This window comes from Leptonychotes weddellii, chromosome 2, assembly GCF_054177405.1.
Source record: "Leptonychotes weddellii isolate Sample4059 chromosome 2, ASM5417740v2, whole genome shotgun sequence".
NCBI lineage: Eukaryota > Metazoa > Chordata > Mammalia > Carnivora > Phocidae > Leptonychotes > Leptonychotes weddellii.
In genome coordinates this window covers 49,087,776-49,110,453 of record NC_138370.1, presented here as the reverse complement: position 1 = coordinate 49,110,453, position 22,678 = coordinate 49,087,776, and the positions used below count along the sequence as shown (strand labels likewise).

The following is a 22,678-nucleotide window of genomic DNA, read 5'->3' as shown; positions in this document are numbered from 1 at the left end:
TCCAGGGACTCCAGGATCATGACCTGAGCCGAAGGCAGTCGCTTAACCAACTGAGCCACCCAGGCGCCCCAGAATAAAGTTATTTTCTGATTGAGTCGTAAGGGTCTTGATTGTTCAGCTTAGCAGTTACCTGCCTTGGTTAAAAAGAAAAAATCAAGCAGCACATAGTAGGCAAACCAGCTTATCTTGACTTCATTTACTTTAAAGACAAGCAGAAGAAAGGACTTTCTGAGTATTTGGAAGATTTCGCTGAAGGAAGCGGATACGGCTGTTTTGGAAGTATCAGATATTACAAAATTGAGTCTTGTGGCAGAAGGCAAACTTGTTCAGTGGTGCTGGGGCTACTGCCATGCCTTCAGTCACCTCTTTTTGTACGTTTCCCGAAAGTGACTTTGCCTGTTTGAGGCTTGGCTAGGGCGTAGCTAAGCCTATGGCAGGAGTCTTTTATTGCTTTGTGGATTTCAAAGAGTCTATTGTTTTGCTGTCCACATCTTTCTCAGCCTGAAAAATTCTTGCAGTTGAGTTGAAATGTCTGTTTTCTACTCAAGAAGGTAGAAAATGAGATCACAGGGTAATGTCACCATTCTAAATTATTTAAATTCCAATCTCCTTTTGCCTGAATTTATAAACTTCCACATGCTAGTGAACTCTCAATATAGGGTTGAAAACGATATGGCTTAGTCAAAATAGGATATAAAATCTTGGACATAAAAATAGGAATAGAAATAAACTGGAAGATGACTTTAAAATAACCTTAATTTCTACTCAACCCCTGGAGGTGATCCTAATTCTTTTTTTTAACCCTAACCATAATCCTCCAAATAATCTCTAGGAAAGGACTGATTCTCATTACTATAAATGTTTTAGTTAGCCTTTATGTTTTCAAATGCAAAGAAATTCTGAGAATGAAGCATTTTGTTGAACTAAAATTGTATTGCTGGTGCTTATAAGCATTGGTTTCTAGTCTTGCACTAAGTATCTCTCCAGGAGTGAATCTAAAGCGACCACGTGAGAAAAATCCTGGAAAACTGGTTCACCTGTGTTCAGGGTCCCATGAGAGGAGGGTACTCGCAGGGTTAAAATACTGATAAAGCTGCTTGTGGTATCTCCAGCGTGCAGGTCTACCCTTAAATCCAGACCGAGGAGCTTACCAGGCTTTCGCCCAAGACTATAACCCCAAATCGCCCTAGTCTAGGCTTTTAAAAATGCCCATTTGAAGGAAGCATCTATTAGGAAGCACCGTATTCGGGAAATAATTGACATCAACTCCTCAGCAGGCTTTAAGTTGTGTCTTTGAGTCGGGTTCTATGGCTGAAAAGCAATGTACTTGACCATCAGCTTTGCCCTTTCCAGACGCCCTCCCTGTGCTGCAGTGTAATGGGATGTTCTCCGTTTTTATGGAGGTCGCAACAAGAGAGAAGCATAGGAAATTTGCTCCTTCATTTACTCTGACACCGTCTATTACATTATTTAATGTGCCCTATATAAATCCTCATATGAGACATTCTTTTAGAATTTGGTTCTAAGGAAAAAAAAAATATCTCCCCTGAGGAACTCATTGCTAAATACCTTTCTTTCTGTTATAGGAACTTACTATGATTTATCTGGTTACATTTTATTCTCATGGTTCTGAAATACGACTGCAACTTATCAGCCTTTTTAACCTATATTTTGTGTGTTGTTTCAAATTACTTTTGAGAAGGGGTAGAAGTTAACAAATAAGTAATCCTCTGTGGTTTGCCTTTTTTTCCTAGTCTTAGAAAACTACCTTTTAGGAATGTTTTAATTACCAAGTTATTTTAAAAGTATAACATCAAAAAATATCCTTATTTTGACATGGAAATAACATTACCTATTTCATGCTGCTATTGTGTTGACCATAAGAGATAACATATCTAAAGCACTTAAAACAGATCCTGACCTCCTTACCTAAACAAAATGGTTGAATATATCTTTAATTCATTACTCTCCATATGGCACATAACAATGCACCTTTGCCCAGAGGGCATGTTTATTTTTTAAATTTATCCAATTTTGTTATTATGTATAGTTGTTTATCAAAAGTCAAGCCTTCATTATACAATAGGTATACATCTTCACAGAAAAAATAGTGATTGATTTATTTACTGATTTTACAAAACATATCCCCCAACTCATTCATTGTTTTATACTGCTTTTGTCCATTTCAAAGAAGCAATAAACAATATCTAGTCATTATTTTTCTGATATAAAATTGTTTTCTTCTTTTCATAATCAATTGCATTTTTGTCAGCTTTTTGAAAGCAATACTTGCTTTCGTCTTCAAGTTCTTTTATTCTATAGTACTCTTAAAAGAATTTCAAAGGGCATAGAAAACAGCTATCTAGATTGTATAGTGGAACACATTTAACCATCATTAGGTTATTGCTGAAATAGTTTCTAAGGCAACTATTTTCTGGATAAGTAATTTAAGTAACTATGTTTCTGAAATATTAGAATGAAAACTTATCTTTTTAAAAAAGATTTCTAGAGAAAGAGAGTGTGGGGGGCAGGAGGAGCAGAGGGAGAGGGAGAGAATTTTAAGCAGAGTCTCCGCTGAGCACGGAGCTGATGCGGGGCTCCATCTCACGACCCATGAGATCATGACCTGAGCTGAAACCAAGAGTCAGACGCTTAACCAACTGGGCCACCCAGGAGCCCCAAACTTGTCTTTTATAAGAGTAATAATTGTTATTTTTCAAATCTGTTGATGAAATATATACTTCCTGGAAAAATTTACCTGTAAGAAAGATAAAATTTCATTAGTAAAGAAAATTTAAAACCATGTGAGTTTAATATCTGCCTCACAGAAGTACCTAGACTGATTTACTAATGAATTCATAAGTTTATACTTCCATAAGTTAAAGCTGCTTCCGTCTATTGCTCCTTCATGGATATTTTGAGTTCTTAGAACTTAATGACCCTACGTATCAAACAGTAGAAAGAGGTAATATTTGTTACAATATCCGCCACATTTAGGATCCCACCACTAGACTCATATAGTACTTAGGCTATCACCAAATACAATCAGGAGTCATACAATGATGAAAAATTGAGAAAACAATGAACAGTCTTCTTTCCTGCATTTTTTAAAGGTGGTGAAAACTGAGGAGTTGGGAGTCTTACGGCATTACAAATATTTGTCAAAACAAAACAAGACAGGACAGCACAACAACAACCACCATTTAACCTGTGAAATTATAGTTGACCCTTGAACAACATGGGGATCAGGGCACCAACCACCCTACACAGTTGAAAATCCGCCTATAAGTTTTGACTCCCCCCAAAACCAAACTACTAATAGCGTGCTATTGACCAGAAGACTGACCAGTAACATAAACAGTCAACTAACACATATTTTGTATGTTCTGTGTATTATATACTGTATTCTTACAATAAAGTAAACTAAGGAAAAAAATGTTACTAAGAAAATCATAAGGAAGAGAAAATACAGTACTGTACTGTATTTATTGAAAAAAAAAATCCACATATAAGTGGACCCACGCAGTTTAAACTCATGCTGTTCAAGGATCAACTAACTGTAAGTGAGGTATTTTGACAAGAGAGGGTTCTGCTTCCCTAGAGAGAAAATGTCAGGTACATCTAAGCGGTTTTATTGTCTTTATTTCATGTTTCCATAATTCATACTATTCCTTGTGCCTTCTTTGTCATGATTCCACTCCAAATGGTAAAGGTGAGGAAAGAAGATGAAACATTGCCTCCCTTAGGCTGCTTATGGCCATGACTTTTCATGATTAATTAAGACCTGAAGCAAATGAAATACCCTTAATTTTTAACTTAGAGAATTTACAAAGTAAGGAAAGTATTTGCTGAGTGGTTAATCATAGTGACCTACTGAAGAAATATGTTGCTGTGGCTGGCGGCATGAGCAGTTGAAATAGCCCGATGAAAGAGAAAAAGGGAAGAACGTCCTAGAAGCTGGGAAGGTGAGTCAGGGTATTTCCAGGCAATAGTAAAATTTTTAGTTTTAGGTCTGTGGCTGAGGGACAGTGGGTGGATTTCTTCAAGAGTTGTGAAGCCTGTAGGGCAGACGGGGGCGCCAGAATGCTGGCTGTGGTGTCCAAGGCGTCCAAGGTATCCAAGGGAGTATCACCTTATTTCACTCTTGTTGAAAACTTTCATCCCAGCCTTCCTGGGGACTTTTTTTTTTCTTCTTAAAGGGAACATACCCAAATTTTAAAATGGAATTCATTTTTTTTTTTAAAGATTTTATTTATTTATTTGACAGAGAGATAGAGAGAGAGCACAAGTAGGCAGAGAGGCAGGCAGAGGGAGAGGGAGAAGCAGACTCTCCACTGAGCAGGGAGCCCGACGTGGGGCTCGATCCCAGGACCCTGGGATCATGACCTGAGCCGAAGGCAGCCGCTTAACCGACTGAGCCACCCAGGCGCCCCGTGGAATTCATTTTTGATACTAGAATTTGATGTATTCAAATTTAGAGTCATCTTTGTTAGAAAAATCCTAAAACAATTGTTACTGTGATTGAGCAAAGCCATGTAAAATGTGTTTGGTTCCATGTGTGACTATGTCTCTATAAAGTGGAATGTAAGTAGGCTTCGAAGACTTGTGTTGATAAGGGCTTTAGTGCCCTCTGTGTATTTTGCTTTCTTTTTCCCTCCGATGTTTTGATACTTAAAAATTCTCCTTACTTTAAAGGAATGTTGATACCATCCAGGCTGCTTAAAGCATAGTGTGTGAATCTAAGGAAATGTTCAATATTTTATAGTCAGAAAAAATAGATTTTTGTATCTTGACCTTTAAGTCAAGCTTTTCTTTTCAGAACTATATTACATTGCAAAGTAACAGGGAACTGGAACCAGCTTGTGACCTTTGGTTAACACGTAGTTCTGAGAAATGGGAAAAAGGCATTGCATAGATCAGGAATTTTATTACCAAAAAGAATTAGGAATCAGTTGCAAGTTCTGCCTTTCTTAGAAAGACAGCTAGCCATACAATTTCTGGGACAGATGTTCTCTCTTGGAGGATTCTGTTCGTTAATCCCCGAAACGCCATCCCGAGGCTTCTATGTGAAGTGAGAAGCAATTAGACTAGAGAAGGTGAAGATGGGAAAGGAGGTGAGGAAATGTTTAGCATGTTGCTGTCAGGAACATTCTGGAAGGTTGTTCTCATTAGTTAAAGTCAGCTTGCTTAAAATGTAGCAGACTCTAATTAACGCTAATTGAAAATTCCCCTAGTGGATTAAGAGCGTTGCTGTGATTGGGTAGGGAAGTAAACCAGAGGAGGAGAAGGTGCAATTACATGTCCGTGAGGCCATGATGCCCACCGGTTTGTATCGACAACCGATCCTGTGGGTGCTACCTTCAGAACATATCTGGAATCCGCCAGATCGCACCGCTGCCCCTTTTGTCACCCTGGAACAAACCACCTCCATCTGGCTGCTTTGATTGTCACAGAGCCCCTTGACTGGTCTCCCTGCTCCTACTCCTGCCCCACTACCTATTCTCCACACAACAGTGAGAGAAATCCTGTTAGGACAAAGTCAAATGATGTCACTTCTCTGCTCAAAACCCTGCAGTGGTTGCCATGACACTCGGAAAACAACAGCCAGTTGCACGATGACCCACAAGGCCCTCGGGGTCTCCTTGACCTCACCTCCGGTTGCTCCCTGCTAGTGCCCTGGGCTCCAGGCACACTGGCTTCTCTGCTCAGCTCTTGCTTGTATCTCTTGCTGGATCAATTGCCCTGTGCTCAAATGTTCTCTTCTCAGTGAGGCCCTTCCTGACGCCCCAAAATAAAAGAGCAACCCTATTCTCCCCACACCCTCCTGGACTACCTACCCCTTTACCATCTCTGCTTTTCTCTGTGGCCGGTGTCGCCATCTGCTTACCCTCCGTGTTTACTCGTTCGTTTGTATATTGCCTGTTCCTTTCACTGTAATGCGTGCCCCCTATGGACAAGAGCTTTGTCATGTTCACTACTATTTCCTCAGCACCTCAAACATTGCACAGAGTAGGGGCTCAATAATTACTTGAATGAATATTAAAACTAGCAAAATAATTTCATTTTGAACAAGTGCTTATTTGGGAATTATAGTATTTAAAGCACCTTGTTAAATACTTGGGAAAAAATGCTCCAGGAAGGTAAATTTCACAGATGCAGAGTGGGCCAGGACTCAGACGCAGTCAAGTTAACAGACTCTTGATCATTGGCTTGCTTTCTCAGTATGGCTGGAAGAAGCAGAAGACTTCAGTGCGGTGATAGGATACTTTCTTCACTGCAAGGCAATCGAACCATTTAATGAGTAACAAAAAAATATTTTCCTTATGTAAAAGGATATAGTTTTTTAGAAAGTTTTTTTTCCAGTTTTGTTAAGATATAATTGACATATATTCTGTGTAAGTTGAAGACGTAAAGCATAATGACTTGGCTCACAAATTTTGTGGAAGGGTTACCACAGTAAGTTTGGTTAATATCCATCATCTCATATAGAAATAAAAAAAAAAAGAAAAAAAATGTTTCTTTTCCTTGTGATGAGAACTCTAAGGATCTACTCTCTTAATTTTCAAATATATAACATAGCAGTGTGAACTATAGTCAACATGTATACATTACATACCCAGTACTTATCTATCTTATACCTGGAAGTGTGTACCTCTAGGCCATTTTTATCCAAATTCCCCCCTGCTCACCCCCTGCCTCTAGTAACCACAAATCTGTTTTTTTTCTTTTAATATTGCACATATAAGTGAGATTATACAGTATTTGCCTTTCTCTGTCTGACTTATTTCACTTATGAATGAACATAACGCCCTCAAAGTTCATCCATGTTGTCACAAATGGTAGGATTTCCTTCTTTTTTTATTGGTTGAATAATACGCCATTTATATATCTACCATGACATCTTTATCCATTCATCCATTGACGGACACTTAGGTTGTTTCCATGTCTCTGCTGCTGTAAATAATGCTGCTACAATCATGGGGGTGAACATATTTCTTCAACATAGTGTTTTGATTTCCTTTGGATATATTCCCAGAAGTAGAATAGCAGATCATATGGTAGATCTATTTTCAACTTTTTGAGAAACCCTCACACTATTTTTTGAGGTGGCTGCACCAGTTTGCATTGCCATCAACAGTGCATGAGGGTTCTTTTTTTTCCACCTCCTTGTTAGCATTTGCTATCTTTTGCCTTTTTGATGATGGCCGTTTCAACAGGTATGAGTTGATATTCCATTGGAGTTTTAATTTGCATTCCCCTAATAATTAGTGACGTTGAGCATATTTTCATGTACCTGTTGGCCATTTGTATATCATCCATAGAAAAACATCTATTCGTGTCCTTTGCCATTTTAAAAATTGGGTGATGATGATGATGATGATTTTGACATTGAGTTGTATGAGTTCTAAATGTATTATCAGATATGTGGTTTGCAAATATTTTTCCCATTCAGTAGTTGTTTTTCTGTTTTGTTGTTTCTTTGGCTGTGCAAAGCTTTTTTGTTTCATGTAATTCTACTTGTTTATTTTTGATTTTGTTGCTTGTGCATTAGATGTCAGATTCAATCATTACCAGGACCCATGTTAAGGAGTTTGGTTTTTTTCCCTTTGTTTTTGTCTAAGAATTTTATGGTTTATAGTCTTACATTTAGTTTTTAATCCATTGTGACTTAATTTTGTGAATGGTATAAAAATCTCTTACCGTGTGAAAATCCAATTTTCCCAGCGCTATTTATTTAAGAGACTGTCTTTTCTCCATTGAATGCTCTTGGCAACCTTGTCAAATATTAGTTGACTGTATAGGCATGGGTTCATTTCTGGGTTTTCAATTCTGTTCCATTGTCTATGTGTCTGTTTTTATGCCAGTGCCACACTGTTTTGATTACTATAGCTTATAGTATAGTTTGAAATTAGGAAATGTGATGACTTCTGCTTTGTTCCTTCTCAGGTTTGTTTTGGCTATCCAGGGTTTTCATGGTTCCATATAAGTTTTAGAATTGTTTTTTCTCCTTCTGTAAAAAGTGCCATTATAATCTTGACAGGGTTTGCAATGAATCAATAAATGGCTTTGGGTAGTACAAACACTTCAACCATATTAATTCTTCCAATCCATGAACACAGAGTGTCTGTCCATTTCTTTGTGTCATCTTTGATTTCTTTCATCAGTGTCTTGTAGTTTTCCGTGTAGAGAGATTTTACCTCCTTGGGTTAAATTTATCCCAAGTTTTTTCTATTGTTTTGGTGCTATTGTAAGTGGGATCACTTTCTTTATTTCTTTTTCAGATGATTTACAGTTAGTGTATAGACACACTACTGATTTTTTTTATGCTAATTTTGTATCCTGTAGCTTTACTGAATTTGTTGAAGAAATCTAATAGATTTTTGGTGAGTCTTTAGGGTTTTCTATATATAAAATCATCTTTTACAAGTACAGCAAATTTTACTTCTTTTTCCAATTCTGATAACTTTTGTTTCTTTTTCTTGCTTGATTTCTCTAGCTAGAACTTCTAATACTATGTTGAACTGGAGTGGTGAGAGTGGGCACCCTTGTCTTATTCCTGATCTTAGAGGAAAACTTTCAGTCTTGCACCATTGAGTGTGATGTTAGCTGTGGGCTTGTAATATATGGCCTTTACTGTGTTGAAGTATTTTCCTTCTAGACCTAATTTGTTAAGAATTTTTATCATAAATAGATGTTGAATTTTGTCAAATGCTTTTTCTGCATCTATTGTGATCATCATATGATTTTTTCTTTCATTCTATTAATGTGATATATCACATGTATTGATTTGTGCATGTTGAACCATCCTTGCAACAATATTCATTTGGGATATTGGCCTGTAGTTTTCTTTTCTTGTAGTGTCCTTCTCTGGCGCTGTATCAGGGAAATGCTGACCTCGTAAAATGAGTTTCAAACTTCTGAAGTGTTCCCTCTTCTTCAATTTTTTGGAAGAGTTTGAGTACGATTGATGTTAATATTTCTTTTTTTTTTTTTTTTTAAAGATTTATTTATTTATTTATTTGAGAGAGAGAGAATGAGAGAGAGAGCACATGAGAGGGGGGAGGATCAGAGGGAGAAGCAGACTCCCTGCCGAGCAGGGAGCCCGATGCGGGACTCGATCCAGGGACTCCAGGATCATGACCTGAGCCGAAGGCAGTCGCTTAACCAACTGAGCCACCCAGGCGCCCTGATGTTAATATTTCTTTAAATGTTTGGTAAAATTCACCAGTGAAGCTATCTGGGCCTGGGATTTTCTTTACTGGGAGATTTTTGATTACTGATTCAATCTCATTACTAGTAATTGGTTGGTTCAGATTTTGTTTCTTTCTAATTCAGTGTTGGTAGGATGTAGGCTTCTAAGAGTTTTTTTCATTTTTTTCTGGCGTATAGTTGTTCATGGTAACTTCTTATGATCCCTTTTATTTCTGTGGTATCAACTGTAATGTCTTCTTTTTCATTTATAATTTTGTTGATTAGTTTCCTCTTTTTTTTCTTGGTTCATTTAAAGTTTGTCAATTTTGTTTATCTTTTCAGAAAACAAACTCTTGGTTTTGTTAATCTGCTGTGTTGTTTCCCTGTTCTTTATTTCATATATTTTTGCTCTGATCTTTATTATTTTCTTCCTTCTGCTAACTTTGGGCTTAGTTTGTTCTTTTCTTTCTAGTTCCTTGAGGTGCAGAGTTAGGTTGTTTCTTTGCAGTCTTTCTTGTTTCTTAATGTAGGCATTTGTTGTTATAAGCATTTCTCTTGGGCACTTGGGTGGCTCAGTTGGATAAGCGTCAGCCTTTGGCTCAGGTCATGTTCCTGGGGTCCTGGGATCAAGTCCTGCATTGGGCTCCCTGCTCAGCTGGGAGTCTGCTTCTCCCTCTCCTTCTGCTGCTCTTTCTCTCTCTCTCTCTCTGTGTCAAATAAATAAAATCTAAAAAAAAAAAAAAACATTTCTCTTAGAACTGTTTAGCTGTATCCCATATATTTTGGTTTCCATTTTTGTTTCCTTTTTGTTTGTCTCAAGATACTTTTTAACATTTCCCCTTTAATTTCTTCTTTAATCCTTTGGTGTTCAGGAGAGTATTGTTTAATTTCCATGTGTCCATGAGTTTTCCAGTTTTCCTCCTGTTACTAGGCTTCTAGTTTCATTCCTTTATGGTTAGAAAAGATACTTGGTATGATTTCAGTCTTGAATTTGGTAAGACTTACTTTGTGACCAAACCTATGTTCTATTCTAGAAAATGTTCTATGTATGCTTGAGGAGAATGTGTGTTCTGCTGTTGTGGGGTAAAATATTCTGTATATGACTGTTAGGTCTGCTTGGTCATTGTTCAAATCTATTGTTTCTTTTTTTTTTTTTTTAAGATTTTATTTATTTACTTATTTGATGGAGAGAGAGAGAGGGCACTAGCAGGGGGAGTGGCAGGCAGAGGGAGAAGCAGGCTCCCCAACGAGCAAGGAGCCTAATTCAGGACTCAATCCCAGGACCCTGGGATCATGACCTGAGCTGAAGGCAAACACTTAACTGACTGAGCCACGCAGGTGTCCCTCTATTGCTTCTTTATTGATTTTCTCTGGGTAATATATCTGTTGTTGAGAATGGGGTATTAAAGTCCCTACCTATGATTGCGTTGCTCTTTATTTCTCCTTTGGCTCTGTTTTTGTTTTATATATTTAGAGACTCCAAAGTTGCATGCATAAATACTGATAATTGTTATTTCTTCTTGATAGATTGACCCATTTATATAATGACCTTGTTTGTCTCTTTTTATCATTTTTAGTTTAAAGTCTATTTTGCCTGATATAAGTATAGATATTGATTGAAATATCTTTTTCTGTCCTTTTACTCTCAATCTATGTGTGTCTTTAAGGCTAATGTGAGTCGCTTGTAGGCAGTCTATTGAATCTTTTTTTTTTTGTGATCTTTTTAAATGTAATTTAATCCATTCAAATGTAGACTTTATTGATAGGTAAGGACTTACTACTGTCATCTTATTCATTATTTTATGGCTTGTTTTTTAGATCCATTGTTTCTTGCTTCTTATCCTGCTATTTTCTTTTGTGTTTTGATGTCTTTTGGTATCAGTAGGCTTTGCCTTTTTTTTTTTATCATGTTCTTTTGTGTAATTACCACAGATTTTTCCCTTGTGGTTACCATGAAGCTTATATAAAATATATTAAAATTATAACACCTGATTTTAAACTGATAAAAATTTAACTTCAGAGTCCATAGTCTCTCATGGTTTGTGTCCCCCTCCGATTTCCACCACCTTCATTTTTCCCTTCCTGCATAACATAATAAAAAAAAAATAATAAAAGAAAAAAAAATTTAACTTCAGTAGCATTCCTATACTTCACACTTTTATTTTCCCTCCACTTCACACTTTAGGTTACTGATTTTATAGTTTCCATATTTTTCATAGTATTTATCTAATAACAGTTTATTGTAGTTATGGTTATTTTTAAATATGTTTTCTTAACTTTTAAACAACAGTTGTATTAGAATTATACAGCATCATTGACATATTATCAAATCTAACTTTGACTATATGTTTACCATTACCAGTGAGTTTTATGCTACTTTTTTATGTTTTAATGAAATGTTTAATGTTTCTATTGCTTTGTTGAACTCCTTTTGTTTATGCATTGTTTTCCTAATTTTGTTTAGTTGTGTGTTCTTGTAGTTCACTAAACTTCTTTAAAAAATTATTCCAAATTCTTTATCTGACAATTCACAGATCTTTATTTCTTTAGGGTTATTGGAACTTTATTAGTTTCTTTTGGCAGTGTCAGGTTTACCTGATTCTTCTTGAGCTTTGGCTCATTACATTGGTATCTGCACATTTGAATATACCATCTCCTCTTCCAGACTTTAGGTTTGCTTTGGCAGAGACAGTTATTCACCAGTCTTCTTAGTTTGGTGTTCTGGATGTGTCTGCTGGTAACATTCCTGGGCAGATGAGATTAACTATTAGCTTCTATTTTGGGGCAAGGCTGTTGCCTGAAATCTGAGGTGGGGGTGTGCCTCTGGCTAAGAACAGTTGATTAGGACTACTGGCTTGGTTCCCTGACCAAGAGATGCCATAGAGTGGACTTCATGGTTGCCTGGGTTCTCTGATCAGGCTTCCTAGGTGATCAAGACTGGGTAGTGTACTCAGAGGTAGGTGGTGCTATGAATTAGCTTCTCCGCCCTAGTGGGGGAGCAGAACAGGCCCCAAGACCTGTGTGGCTCATTGTTTGGGGACCTGAATCAGGTAAGACTGTGCACTGAGTTCCCTGGCCAGATGAGGCCACTGGTTTTGCTCTGGAGACTGGGCAAGTCCAGGTTGTGCTGTGTTTAAGTGCCACTGTAAGCAGGGCTGTTTGGAAGAGCCATGCAGCTTCCCATGTGCTCTTAATAGGTTCCCTGGTGGGGGTGGGGCTGAAGACTGTATTCAGCAATGGGTGGAGCTATGAATTATTTTTTCTGCTTGGGCAGAGCAGGAGAACTGACTCCAAGTATGGCAAGGCTCTTTGTGGTCTTGACTCAAGCTGATTTGTCCCCTAAGTTGCCTGACCAAATGGCACCACTGACTTTGCTCCGTGGATGATCAGCTCTGATGTCTAGACTCTGTGCTCAACTGTTGTTGGGCTATATAGCTTTCCAGGTGTTCTGGCCAGGCTTTCTGTTCAGGTGTGGCTAGGTGGTATGCTTAGCAGATGCAGGGCTATTAATTAGCTCCCTTGACTGGGCCAAGCAGGAAAGCTAGCTCCAATCAGTTTCAGGTGTTGCTGGTCAGACTTTCTGATAAGGTGGGGCTAGGAGGTACACTTAACAGATGTAGGGCTATTAATTAGCTCCCCTTACTAGGTGAAGCAGGAAAGCCAGCTTCAAGCAACCTTCAAGGTATTTCCAGTTAGGCTTTCTGGTTAGATGGGACCAGGAGCTACACTCAGCAGTGGATGGGGCTGTGAATTAGCTCTCCTGCCTGGGTGGAGTGGGGAAATAGCTCCATGTCCAGCAAGACTCTTTGTAGTTTTGACTCAAGCCAACCTGCACCCCAAATTCCCTAGCCAAATGGTGCCACTGGCTTTGCTCTGCGGATGATTAGCTCTGCCTGCCACACTCTTTGCTTGAGTGTTGCTGAGCTAAGCAGCTTCCAGGAGTTCTGGCCAGGCTTTCTGATCAGGCAGAGCTAGGAGCTACACTCAGCAATGAACTATGCTATGACTTAACTCCTGTCCCTGGGGGCGGGGGGTGGGGTGGTCAGACTAGGGTCCAGCACTGGCAAGGCTCTTCATTTGAGGACCTGAATCTGGCTGGTCAACTGCACCACCATCTTGGATTCTGCTGATGAGCAAAACTGCTACTTGGAACTACCACTTGGGCACTGCAGGTAGGAACTTGGTCTGCCAAGATCTGAGCACTTCTTGTTGCAAGCTCTGCCCTCGTTTGTCACAATGAGATTTCTAGTGGTCAAACCCCACATACTCTCCCGCATCCCCCATGAGGTGAGGTCAGAGTGGGGACTCCTAAGAAGCAACTCACAGTGCTGGGGGAGCTAGATGTCCACCCTGTGCACTCTTTTCCCACTGGAGAACAGAAGGTTCAGGGGAGACCTCAGTTGGTATGGTGCCAGCCTATGGTCAGTGCTTAGCCACTCCTCTTACCCATCTAATACTCTTGGTCTCTGTGATGCAGGGGGGTGCTTCAGCCTCTCCCCCCATGTTCTAGTATTTTCTTAGTGGCATCTTGTCCATGAATAGTTGTTAGTTCTTTTTGTAAAGGGGAGCATTTAAAAAAAATGTCAAGTGTCTTCCTTTCTTGTGTTTCTTCCCTTCTGTCCTTCTGCCTTTTCAGTCAGTTATCAATCCTTGTCTTGGAGGAGTCATAATGCTGCAGAAAAGCAGAGAGGGGTTTTTGGATTTCTAAAGTATTGGCTTTTATTGGCAAAAACCTAGGGTCCACATAAAAAGTTGATAATATACGAGTAAGTCTTCCTGTCCACATTCTTTTCTCCCTTTCCAGGGTTGGGGAAAGGAAGGACCATTGTACTCCAAAATGTCACAGAGTAACAGAATGCATATAACTGTGTTATATGTCTGGCCTCGCAGAGGTCCTGCATATTCCAACTGCAGGGAAGAAAGCAGTAGTACATTTGCAGAGGGCACTAAATTACCAATGCAGATGGACCAGACAGAAGAGCCACAGGATTGAGTTCCCTACATGAAAGAGGCCAGGAGCGAATAAAAGCTTCCTCATTTGCAGCCAGCTTGAAAAGAGGATGGAAAAAGACCAGGTGGTTTCCCTCTCTCTCACGGGTATTGTATATTCACCTGGAATTCCTACACAACTCCTGGCAAGCAGTTATGATTAACTTCCCACCACAGGGCAGAAGCTTACAACAGAAACCTAGTTCAGTTATAAGAGAAAATAATTGCACACTTGAATAGATGGCCTGAAATGTGTACACTATGCGCTTATACAAACCAGATGTCTGTAACATGAGTGACTGCAGGTCCTCCAACTTTCTTGAGTCCCCTTTCCTTTTAGTATCTTGATAAAATGGCTCAAAGCTCTATCCCTTGTATTATAGAAAATTTAGCCGTGCTAATGTCTCTGAGTATTCTTGAGAATTACATTTTCTAGACAGTTTGCCTGGATTTCTTCCACTGAGTTCTTCTTTTTCCTTCTGCTAACTGCTCTTTTTTGTACACTGGACACCAATTTCCTACTTCCTCTATCCATCGAATGCATCACTAACCAAGGTTGATGAGAATAGCAGATTTTTAAAGAAGGTTTGAGGCAATGGAGGGGAATAACAGCAAAAATTACAACAAGCAATTACTGGAAATGAACATAAGATATGAGAGTCCTAAAAAGTCGTTGTTTCTTTAAGTATCTTTTAAACACCTTCTCTGTTCTACAAAGAGCCCTCTGAGTCAAAAATCCTGAATTTTTTCTGGAATGGGGTTTTGAAGCTTCCTGTACTTTTTCAAGGTATATTTAAAAATGATCAAAACTGGGTGCCTGGATGGCTCAGTCGTTAAGCGGCTGCCTTCGGCTTAGGTCATGATCCCAGAGTCCTGGGATCGAGTCCCACATCGGGCTCCCTGCTCAGCGGGAAGCCTGCTTCTCCCTCTCCCACTCCCCCTGCTTGTGTTCCTGCTCTCGCTGTCTCTGTCAAATAAATAAATAAAATCTTTAAAAAAAAAAATCAAAACTGTTTTCGGGAATGATCTGAAATGAAAGAAGTGAAGAGTTAAAAAGGTATTCACTATGCTTAAATATTTATACAGTGTGGCAGGGTGAGCTGCTTACCAGTCAACAGCCTTAGCGTCATCTCTACTATGTTTTGTTCCATTCTATAGTTCGCCTCCATATATTATATCACTGTGTTTGCAGCTTATGTAGAAATGTAATTCACCTTAGCATGTTTCCCGTGTCAGTAGCTGGGTGCACACCACACTACCATCATTCTTCAAAATGCCATTTTTAATGGAATACTCTTCATTATACACAGAACCCTTATCCTGAAAGGTCATAAGTTGCATCTCACAGTAAGCTTGTTTCACCTAACCTTTGGTACTACTGAAACTTATTAAGAGAGTCCTCTTAATAAGCACTACACAAAGACAATACCTATTCCTAACACGAGCCCTAAAAAAGTCTATTGAACTTTCCACAGGTGATAACAGAAGACACACCAGCCTCACTCCTCTGTCATTAACTACATTGAAATTCAAAGAGAGCAATTCCAGAAACATTGAAACCTGGTGCTGTGGAGTTGTCTAATCAATGTAACTGTTCAGCCTTGAATAAATTAACTCGAAGCAATGTCAGCTCACTGAATCCCAGGAAATCACATCTTATGGAAGAGTAATTAACTTGCTAAAACTATGAGAGCAAGAGATGCCAAGACTTGTTTAGAAGATTTTCAACCCTATCAGAGATTACACTAAAAGCAAGCAGCATGTGTGTTACAGATTCCTTTGTGAGAAATGGGCTGCAACTTGCAGGCAGAGCCATTCAGTGCTCCTAAGTTAGGTTATAGTGAGTCAGAAAGAAAAACACTGAAAATATCCTTGATGCATTGCTCAGAAAAGAAGATGACCCTCCCGTCAGTGTTCCCTTATTTTATGGCCTTACTCTGAGCAATCATGTTTACCCTGAACACTTGTCACTCGAGCCTGTGTTTATTGGCTTTTTAGTGTAGATGCCATTTGACCTTCACAAGGGCTGGTGCAAAATCCTCTTTGCATCCTGAGTGGCTAACACATTGTCTCGTTTATGGTCCATTTATAATATACATTTGATAAGGAATAATAGTCCTAACGGCCTCCATTCAGGAAATTGGAGTATAGTGACTGACTCATATCACCAGTTCAGGACTGAAGAATAGAGATAAATAGAGTAATGGGAAGAATGAAGAAAAGCCTAGTTAGAATAATTGGGTCTGTTGCTGTTGTTAACTCAGTTATGCTTATATATGTACTTTCTCAACACATTCCAAGCACACTGGTTGCCTTTAAAAATAAGCATCTCTTCCTGCCTCAGGATCTTGGTGCATACTCTTTCCCTACCTAGAACTCTCTTGTTCTTCCTCTTCACAGAGCAGTGTCTCTTCATCCTTTAATGTTATTTTAGTCAGAATGGTCTTTTCTGACCATGTAACCTATGTTCCCTGCTCCTCTCCAACAAATTTTCTGGCATTTACCATATTTAATTAGTTAATTAATTTTTTAAACTTCTTTTATTAGTTTGTATTTTCTATTAAAGTGTAGGCTCCATGAGGGCAAGGACTTTTCTTTTCTACTTATTCTTTCCCCAGTGCTCAGTACGGTGTTTAGCATAAAATAAGAACTCAACAGATATTTGTTGGCACCTAATTAGTAAACATTTAATAATCATCGCAATGTTTTGAAATGAATAGTAGAAAAACATCTTAAAGCATGAGTTTCGAGGTCATTGTCAGAAGTGTGATATAAAAGATGGTTTCAAGTTAGAGTTTCAGGAATACCATGTTCCTTTTGAGTTGAAAATGCTGTGTAGAAAACGTTTCAACCTAATGAAACATATGGATAAAGTAATTTTTTTAAAAATTTTTTTTAAAGATTTTATTTATTTATTCATGAGAGACAGAGAGAGAGACAGAGAGGCAGAGGGAGAAGCAGGCTCCCAAGGAGCAGGAAGCCCGATGCGGGACTCGATCCCAGGACCCTGAGATCATGACCTGAGCCGAAGGCAGACGCTTAACCATCTGAGCCACCCAGGCGCCCTGGATAAAGTAATTTTTAACAAGGGATTTCAACTACCTGTTATACAAATGGTACAATTTGCATCTTTTATGGATAAGCTATAGGAAACTGATCATTGTTTGAAAATGATTCTTCCATTAATAATATTACAGCTTTAGTCTCAGAATTTGGGTGTCAAATTACTAATATTCAGGCCTCAAAACCACAAGCCTTAAGCTTGGGGTTAGGATTTTAAGTACAGTAAATAAGATCAATTGATATGACCTTAGTCATCCTCATTTTAGAGACATGGTCAAAAAAAGGAGCTCTGCCTGGGTTCTAAATTCTAATGTACTGAGTGATTTTGAGCAAGGCACTGAATTTTGCTCTGATATATCTATAAAATGGGCTGACAATATCTGCTTTATAGTTTGTTGATCAGATTATTAAAACAGGGAATGACATATTAAGACCTTAATGCTAGGGCATTGCTATTGACATATATTGTTATTTTATACTGTATTTATTGACATATACTGCAACTAAGCAATCGGGATAAAGCATATAGTCTATAAAGAAGCAGAGAATAGAACACAGAAGCAGACTCATGTGGACTTAGGCACTTTCCCTGGGTGATCAGTGAATTGAATTTTTGATTGTTGCTTTTTGTGAAATCTGCATAATCATTAATATCACTTTTCCCAAAGATCCAAGTGGATCTTTAAAATGATCCAAAACATCAGATCATTTATCAGCCTATTGTTATTTATTGCATATACATAACCTCAGGTGGTATAAAAATTTGTTCTGTCAATAATTGTCTGTCCTGAAACTACTGTGAGACAATGAGTAGTATACTTCTTTAACTGATGGTCAGAACTGGAAAGAAATTTTTAAATAAGAGATGCATAGGTTCATGGTGTTTTAGAAAAGTATTTTACACAGACTTGAAATTTGTGCTACTCCAAAATTTTGGAGTACCAAAGCCAGCTGTCAGTGATTGTGGAGAAAATGAGGTCTGAGTTTCTTGCCCAGTCAATATTATGGTTATTTACGTCACATCCCTTGAGTGTGTGGTACTATGTTATATGCTGCTTGGTTTTTTTAGGCATTTTGTCCTAAAATTTTTAACATTAACCTTCCTCTTTTAACATTGGAGAAAAATTAACTTATCTACATTATATAACCAAATAACAGGAGTAGTGTAATGGCCATGCAAATAATAATAAAAGCACTGTGCCAGATATGAGTCTGTCCCTTGCTTTTGGCACCAAGATTCATGTGGGTATCAGGCAGCCATGTTCTTAGGAAAAGTCTAGACCTCTTCCTGGTCTTAGGGCTCTATAAAAATCATGATGATCCCATTTTCCTTGGGTGGTTTAGGAATAATAGCAAAAATATGATGATGATGATGATGATGATGATGATAAAAATATTGGCAAACATTTGCTTTGTGCTTATTATATGCTTGGCACCAATCTAAGTACTTAACATGGTTTAATTTATTTAATCCTATGAGATTTTTCTTTTCTGAATATGAATGTTGCTTTTTGCTATGAGGGGAACTAAAAAATAAAATGAGAAAGAACCTTAAGAGATTTGTGAGCTGTTGAATTAACTTATTCTGAAACAAACTTACCACCTAATATTGTTAAATGTCTTTCTGTTCACCCTATGTTTTTGTTGAGTCTTCTGACAATTGCAGTTGAAAGCATAACTGACATGGATTTTGCATTAAGTTATTTCAAACAACATTTCTCTGACCACAGAACTCACTTCACACCAGAAGAAATAGGGCAAGCGGAGGATGCTCATGGGATTTGAAGGTGATGGTAAAGCCTAGTAAAGCCCAGGTTAGGAGATAAAGCCTTAAGGAATTGGCCTACTCCCTACAGGATTTGCTTAGTGATCTCAACCAAGGACCAATAATCGTGTGTTTCCTCCCTTCATCAGGATATACGGATATAGGGACAAAGGGGGTTAAATATGAATGACACCTCTCACTATTACAATAAACAGCCAGTTTCAAAAATTTTGCTTCCTACTTCCATGATTTTGAATTCTGGTTTAGAGCTCTTAGTACTCGAGGGAGACATATTTCCATCAGGAGATGTAAGAAAGATCCCTTTAATTAGAAGCTCATAGTCATCTAGTCATTTGGTGCTTCTCATGTCACTGAATGAACAGATATAAAAAGATGTATGGTGTAGAGTTGGATAATGAATTCTGACTGCCAAAGAGAAAAGGATTTCTTTCACACGATGGGGGCAGGCAGGATGTGGATGGAATTAAGGAAATATACTGGGATGCCTTCTAGAAATGCTGTGTCCAAAGATAAAATTTAATAAAAGACTTTACACACCTAGCATCCATGGGCTCAGATATCTCAGAAATGAAGGTTTGGGTCAATCAACTGGAGTAGAGCATCCTGACAAGTTGATGTTAGCCGAAAGCAGAGGGGATGTGGAATGGATGGTGCAGGAAGACTGTCATAAACATCAGCTATGGCTTCATGACCGGTTGCTGAACTAAGAATTGTATCATCTAGACTTCTTTTCTTTGATATTTAGCTTATCTATTTATATGTTTCTAAGTTATTATAAACTAATTTAAATAGAATTTGTTTTCCTTTGTCTTCTTTCCTACACTTTACATGACATAGTCGTTACCCGTTAGGCTGGTATAAATTAGAGAATATATAGAGAAAAGATTGTAAAATAAGTACTGAAGGAGTAGATGAACCCAGAGATGCTGGATTTAGATCTGGATGCAGCAGTGTGGCTTTGTGTTGCTTCCTTTTGGGGAAGGGGTAAACATATTTTTGTCTAATAAGGAAATGGATGCTTAGTGCTAGGTAGAAAGATTTAAAAAAAAATCTTTGTATGTTTTGTTTTAATAAATTCTTTAAATAAGAGTGCAATATACATACAGAAAAACAGACAAACCATATGTAAACATCTCTTTAAAAAGTTTTTAATTCCAGTTAACATACATTGTTATATTAGTTTCAGGTATACAGACCGTATCGTGATTCAATACTTCCATACAACACACCGATGCTCATCACAGGTGCACTCTCCCCACCCACCTGCCTTCTGATAACCATCAATTTGTTCTGTATGATTAAGAGTCTGTTTCTTGATTCATATGTAAACACCTTGAAGTACCATACTTAAGTAAACACCACCAGAGTCAAGAAATAACAACACTGTCACTGTCTCAGAAAACTCTCCCATAAATGCTCCAATGCCACCGTCTCCAAAGTTAACCACCATCTTGTCTTCTAAAAGCATAAATTAGTTTGCTTGTTTCTGAGCTCTGTGTTAATAGAATCATACTGTTTTTAGTTACTTTGTGTCTGGTTTCCTTTGCTCAACATTATGTTCGTGAGATTTGTCACATATGACAGTAATGTATTCATTTTCATTTCTGAATAGTGTATAGAATTTTAATGAATGTAGCAATGTACACTTATTTCTTTGCTGTAGAGTATTCCATTGTATGGTTGCTAGTTGGGTTTTCTGGTAGACTTTTTTTTTTTTTTTTTTTCGCTTCGACTAGACTGCTGTTTTTCTTCCTTGGTCTCCAGCCTCTTGGCACACCCTGCAGATTTTGCACTTGCCAGCCTCCATAATAACATAAGCCAAATTTAAAAAATAAATATCTTTCTATGTATATACATAATCCTAGTCACTCTGTTTTTCTGAAAAACCCTAATAAACTTGGTGTTCAATTTTTAAAATTAAAGATACATGTTATGTGAGATTTGTCAGTTTCAGGTGGGTCATTTCCTCAAACATTAATCGAGAAACTCTGACAAGTACACTCATACTGATTAATGTAGCCCAATCCAAAATTATTTATTCCCACCTTTTTGTTCCATCTCTTAGAATCTATTACTATACATATTTCCTCCTTTGCTTTTTTTAAATTGAGATGTAATTGACATATAACATTGTATTAGTTTCAGGTGTACAACATATTGACTTGATATAGGTATCTATTGAGAAATAATTACCACAATAAGTTTAGTTAACATCTATCACCACACAAAGGTACAAAATATTTTTTCTTGTTATGAGAACTTTTAAGATCTATTGTCTTAGCAACTTTCAAATGTACAATTCAGTATTGTTAACTGTATTTACCATGCTGTGTGTTACATCCCCCACGATTTGCTTGTTTTGTACTGGAAGTTTGTACCTCTTGACCACTTTCACTCATTTTGTGTGTTCTCCACACCCCACATCTGGAACCACCAACCTGTTTTCTATAAGTTTTTTTTTTTTAGATTCTACATATAAGTGAGATTACACACTATTTGTCTTTCTCTGACTCATTTCACTCAATGCTTTTGAAGTCTATCCATCTTGTCACAAATGGCAATATTTCTGTCTTTTTATGGCTAAATAATATTCCATCATATATACATACCACATCTTTATCCATTTATCTTTTGATGGACACGAAAGTTATTTTCATGTCTTGGCTTTTGTAAATAATGCAGTTGTGAACATGATGGTGCATAAGTCTTTTTGAATTAGTGTTCTTTTTCCCACAGATAAATACCCCAAAGTGGAATTGCTGGATCATATGGTAGTTCTATGTTTTAGTTTTTAAGGGACTTTCATACTGTTTTCTGTCCCACCAGCAGTACACAAGGGTTCCCCTTTTTGCCACATCCTCACTAATACTTGTATCTCTTTTTGATAATTACAGTTTTCACAGGTGTGAGGTGATATCTCATTGTGGTTTTGATTTGTATTTCCCTGATGGTTCGTGATGAACACCTTTTCATGTATCTGTTGGTTCTTTAGCTCTGGATAATAATGTTACTATGTACATTCTTATACATGTATTTTTGTTTACAAATATATTTCTTTTAGTCCTGTAGCTAACAGTGGAATTGCTGAGTTAAAGAGTATATGTATGTTCAATATTAGTAGTTACTGCCGGATGATTTTCCAAAGTAATTATACCCATTTCCATTGCCATCAGGAGTACATGAGAGTTTCAGTTGCTTCAAAGCTTTATCATGCTTGGTATTCTCAGCCTTTAAAAAAAAGCAAACCTTTTTTTCAAATATGGCATGCTTATAGAAATGTGTATAAGTCATAAAAGTACAGTTAGATGAATTTTAATAAAATAAAAACAACTGTGTACCCAGCACCCAGATTACAAAGTAGATTATTATCTAAACCCCAGAAATGTCCCTTTGCCCATTACTCTTGTTTTCCTCACTTAAAAGAACTCGCTATTCTGTCTTCTGACCCCATCATTTAGTTTTGCCTGTTTTGAAATGTATATAAATGGAATTGTACATTATGTTCTTTTCTGTGTTTGGCTTCCTTTGCTTAACTTTATGTTCATGAGATTTATCTATGGTGGCTGTACATAGGCATAGTTGTGCTGAATAGTATTCTGTCAGGTGAGTATATCACAGTTTATTTCTCTTTCCTATCATTGATGGACT

The 22,678-nt window shown here is 37.7% G+C and overlaps 1 long non-coding RNA gene across 1 annotated transcript in view; it reads left to right on the top strand.

Moving 5' to 3' along the window:
* The window catches only part of LOC115939818 (uncharacterized), a 47,910-nt gene extending 26,104 nt beyond the window's left edge, over positions 1 to 21,806 (top strand). The window contains exon 5 of the long non-coding RNA XR_014142436.1: positions 20,211 to 21,806. This is a non-coding gene — a long non-coding RNA (uncharacterized LOC115939818). The remainder of the gene's footprint in view (positions 1 to 20,210) is intronic.
* Positions 21,807 to 22,678: the final 872 nt, after the last annotated feature.